Source organism: Echinops telfairi, unplaced genomic scaffold (assembly GCF_000313985.2).
Source record: "Echinops telfairi isolate 266 unplaced genomic scaffold, ASM31398v2 ScPeMD7_7;HRSCAF=31, whole genome shotgun sequence".
NCBI classification, from domain to species: domain Eukaryota; kingdom Metazoa; phylum Chordata; class Mammalia; order Afrosoricida; family Tenrecidae; genus Echinops; species Echinops telfairi.
The window spans coordinates 19,242,241-19,247,337 of NW_022103904.1; the positions used below are offsets into that span (position 1 = coordinate 19,242,241).

Here is a 5,097-nt window from a genome sequence, read left to right on the forward strand (position 1 = left end):
ATTTCATTATTTATTCCAAAGGCATTAGCTACTCTGTGATTAAGATCAAGTTTCAGAATCTTTTCTGACATCCTCTTTGACCCTTTCTATCTTTCCTGTCTTTTTCATGACCTTTTGCTTTCTTCATGAATGATGTCCTTGATGTCCTCCCACAACTCATCATGTCTTCTGTCATTAATGTTCAGTGCATAAAATCTGTTCTGCAGATGTTCTCAAAATTTGGGTGGCACAAACTCAAGGTTTTATTTTGGCTCCAGGGTACTTGTTTTAATTTTCATCAGGTTTCACCTAAATTTTCATATGAGCAATTGATGGTCTGCTCCACAGTCAGCCCCTGGCCTGCTTTTAGCTGCTGATATTGAGCTTTACCATCTTCTCTTCTCACAGATGTAGTCAATAGATTTCTGTGTGTTCCATCTGGAAAAGTCCACATGTATAGCTACTTTTTGTGTTTCTGAAAAAGGCATTTGCTATGAATAGGTCCTTGATCTTGCAAAATTCTGTTATGCGACCTCTGGCTCCGATTCTGTCACCAAGGCTGTATTTTCCAACTACTATTTCTTCCTTGTTGTTCCCAACTTTTGCATTCCAATTTCCAATAATTATCACTGCATCTTGATTACATGTTTGATTAATTTCTGACTGAAGAAGTTGGTAGAACTCTTCAATTTCTTCATCACTAGTTTTTATCTTTTTTTGACTAAATCTGAAAAATAATTGTATTGATTGGATTTCCTTGTATTGAGATAGATATTATCTTATCACAAACAGCAGTGTACTTCAAGAGAGACCTTGAAATGCTTCTCTTTTTTTTTAATGGTGACTAGTGCAATGTCACTTTCCACTTACGAATCTGTTTCCACATCTCTACTTATATCATATTATTTATATCACATTTATATTTGTATATAAAGTTATATAACTTTATCATTAAAGTTAGAAAAACTTACTACCATCGAGTCAATTCCAACTCATACTGACCCTGATAACAATGGGACCCTGATGGTACAGAGGAGAACTGTCCCATAGGATTTCCAAGACTTTCAATCTCTACAGAAGACTACCACATCTTTCTTCCATGGAGCAGCTGGGGTGTTCAAACCCGGCCCAAATCACCTGGAAAATCTGCTGAAGTAACACTTCTTCTTCCACAGCTGCCTGCAGGCTCTGACTTGACTCCCCCGTGGCAAGCAGTCACGTCAGAAGGGAGATGGGCAGTCTCTCTGTTGACTCTGCAGTGTCTAGACTGGGATCTGTGCAGGTCAACTAAAAGCTTGGTTGCTTCCTCTGTGACTTCACATGAGTGGTTTAATTTCTGTGCCTCAGTTTCATGACACAGTCTTTGGGAAGATTCCTTGCGCACAGAAAGGACTGAGAATAGATTCTCAGGAGGCTTGTGAATGGGGCTCTGCAGAAATCTTCCATCTACACGGGGGAAAGGAAAATAATTTAAATGGATTTGGAGTCTTTAGTGACAAGTTCGTCTCAAGCAACAACAACAAAAGAGAAACCATCAATCTGCATGGAGGTGGGAGTAGGATTCAGGGGGGAGGGGGAAGGTACTGGAGTTGCACAGCACTGCCTAATGGAGTGATGGTCTGCAGTGCTGCTCCCATCTATCTGTCCCCTAGGTTTTGCCACAGATCCCCCACTACCACCTCTACCATTACTCCTGCCACTTCCCTCCACCCCGCTCATGCATGTATCCTTATGCAGGGGAGCTGTGAGTTGAGAGCAACACAGGAAGTGGGAAGCTCTGCCCCTAGGAACACAGAGAGAGGGGCCTTTCTACCACCTCAATATCCCTGGGGCACACTGAGAGCCCCCAGGAACCGTTCAGTCTTGATCCCTGACTCACACCAAACCTCAGCAACTGGGTGCAGGAGTGGTAGTTAGGCCGTGCCTGCCATTCCTCTGGGGACAAGGGGTGATGAGACAGGCTTGAGGATCAGAGCTCCCATGGGCGTGGCTGCGGAGAGAGCCCATCAGCCTCAATTTGAAGCAAATGAGGAAGCAGAAAGCACGTGGTGACTGAATGGGAGGCAGTTCTCAGAAACAGCCAGATAAGATTTTGAAAGAAGCTTGGATTCCACCTCATCAGTGGCAGTGATAGGTCTGAGAAATGAGTAAGGTTTTATGTCATCTGGTTATGTTAACCAGATGGATCCCAGGCATCACTAACTTTAAGCAGGTCTACTGAATTGTGCTGGTAAAAGGAGATAGAGTTTGTCTCCTATTATCCTATTATATTATCTATTCCTGTAAAGAGTTGCAGTCTTGGACACCCACAGAGACACTTTTATCCTGTCCTATAGGGTCATCAGGACTCAGAATTTACTTGATGGCAGTGGGTGTGGTTTTAGTTTACCCATTTTTCTGTAACTCCCATGAAATTATTGGGTGGGACTATGCACACGGGGCATGTGTAGCACTAATAGAGGAGATCAGTCTGTTCTAACATCCACAGGTTAGAAGGGTCCCTGCATCTTTGAAGCAGGAGCAGAGGGGGAGAAAGCCCAGGACCATGGGGAGAACATGTTCCAGATTTGCGTGAAGTAGCAGATGCCACGACCAGAGGCATCAGAGACTGTGGCTGGACAGAGCAAGAGGAACAGCCTCGAGACTTTAGAACTTTGAAATAGAGCAACAGGCGGGTTTCCTGGCCCAGGAAGTCGCCCGCCACAGGGCTGAGGCTGAGAACCAGAGCGGCACTGGGTTGCTGTCTAAACAGAGGTGTTGCTGTGAACCAATGGCTATATCCTTATTTGTGGTGATCTATTAACCTGCCTAATAAGCCTCTATAATGGTGAGTATTGTTTGTGAGTTGTGTGTAGCCCTTGCAACGAATGACTGAGCCCAACACAGAAGTAGAAGCTTGTGGGAGGAACAGTTGGTATCCAAATAGGTAAAGAAGGATGGAGCCACTTAATTCTAGCCCCAATTGAAGAACAGTTCACTCATAACAGGGCCCTGCTCAATACCTGCCTTTAGTAAAAGGTCACTGGAGATAAGGGTGCTGCAGCAAAGTGTAGTGAAGAAAGCAGATGGTGTCTGGCTACCAATTGGGGTTCTTCTTAAAGGCTTGTATTCAAACAAGCAGCCATCTAAGTGGGGCATCAACTCACATAAGTCCACATTGAAGAAGCACAGCAACCTGTGTGATCCAAAGATATTAATAACAAAATCCAAATATGATGAAGGAAAAAGGAGCAGAGCTTAAATTGTGAACACCCAATTTATAGAAGGCTATGGAGGACAGTGAGAGCCCAAAATCCATCTGCAGAATACCTAGTCAGATTACACCTCTGGCAGATATCCTCTGGCCACAGGCAAGGACTCCAAGAGCTTTACTATCAGACAGAGATTATTGTAAACTTGATTATGGTATGATATGGTACTTAGTCAGTTGACCTCCCTCTTGACCTAACCTGAATTTGCTTTAGGTTCAAATATTTCTTGTTTGTTCTGTTGGTGGTCTTTGCATTCTTACTCTTTATTTTTGTCTTTACATTATTACTATTACTACCTTCTGTCTGTTTCATTTTATTTTTTGTTTTTTATTGTTTCTGTGAGGTTTCCTAGTTTATGAAGCACAGAAGGAATGGACGCATAGAGACAAGTACGGATGCAATGGTTTATGGGAATGAGGAGAGGGGAGGGGGAGGGAAATTGGAGCGCAAACAATGAATGCAGGAGGGAGAAGAGAGCATTAGAACTGTCATGATATATATATACAACTCTTTTTTTAAGTGATCTAACTACGGGAGTGTATGATATGTGAATATCATATCAAGGCAACTACAAAAAAGAAAGAAACCAGACTTAACCAAAGGTTTCCATGGGTGAAGAGGGAAGAGTCTTTGCTTAGGGACCATTGAGTTTATGTTAATGGTGGTGGAATAATTTAGAAAATTACATCAATAATGGTTGTACAACACAAAAAGTATAATCAATGGCACTGAATTATACATGTAGAAGTTATCGAATTTGAGATTTGTCTACCACCATTTAAAAAGTAACAATTACACTAAGAACAATGAGTATAAGGAAGAAGAAAATGTTCTGTAGTAATGCCTATACAAACTGATCTTGGTAGGATTGAACTAGTTAATTGTATGCTATGTGATGAAGTGCAGATAAAACTGCTAAGGAGGAGGAGGAGGGAGCACAGAGGCATATCTGCCCACTGCCTCTGGGCAACGTCGAAGCCAGAGGACGTCAGTGACGTCTCCCACGCGGTTGATTGCAACCAGGTCACAAAATTAAATTTGATCGCATCCAAACCTTATCTGGGTTGGTATGTTTGTTTTCCTCCGTTTTTTTCAAGTGAAAATTACTAAATATTAAAACAATTATCCCCACTCTGTGAAAATATTTCATAATCAAGTTGCTATCAGTGCACATAAAACGTTGTTACTAGAGAATCCTTTGAAAATTCCAGTGTAGCTGAACGTCATTTTCCTCGTTTGTTCAGAAAATTCGATTTGGGCGCCCCCTATGACTTCACGCCTGAAAATGCACATTGCTCCAGCTGCAGTGCACGGAAAATCAAACTCGCCCGCCGTGGAATCCAGCCAACTTACAGTGACCCTACAGGCAGGGTATAAAGCGGAACCCGCCACCGGTGAGTTTCTGAGACTTTACCTGTTTACAGAGGAGGAAGTCCCCCCTCTTTCTCCTGCAAGAGCGGCTGATGGTCTCAAACGGCTGACTTTGCAGTTAGCAGACAGAGGCATAACCATGACGCCACCAGGGAACTGCTAGGTGAGTAAGAATATACAAATTATAAAGGCACGCTTCAAAAACGAATTTTTTTTGCTCTTCCTCCAGACCCTACACAGATGACCCACCTGGGTAGAGTTGGGCATTGACAGTCCAACTGCACACGTGCTCCACCGCAGGCAGACCTGCCACCTCCAGATTCGTTTTGATACAGAAGCCAGGATCAGGTCAAGGTCTGTGGTTATTTCAAGAACAAATGCAACCCTGACCAATGTGGTTTGTTCCACTTGTTTCCACGGAAAGTCCAGACCCTGTCCTGTCCTCGGGTGTCAAAGCACACACTCCCTATTATATAGCCATAAAGACACACTATGG

At 43.1% G+C, this 5,097-nt stretch overlaps 1 long non-coding RNA gene across 1 annotated transcript in view; it reads right to left on the reverse strand.

Annotated features, from left to right (window-relative positions):
* Nucleotides 1-4,718: 4,718 nt before the first annotated feature.
* Nucleotides 4,719-5,097, reverse strand: part of LOC123521264 — a 1,562-nt gene continuing 1,183 nt past the window's right edge. The window contains exons 2-3 of the long non-coding RNA XR_006679736.1: nt 4,851-4,957; nt 4,719-4,757 (exon numbers count right to left, since the gene is read on the reverse strand). This is a non-coding gene — a long non-coding RNA (uncharacterized LOC123521264). The remainder of the gene's footprint in view (nt 4,758-4,850; nt 4,958-5,097) is intronic.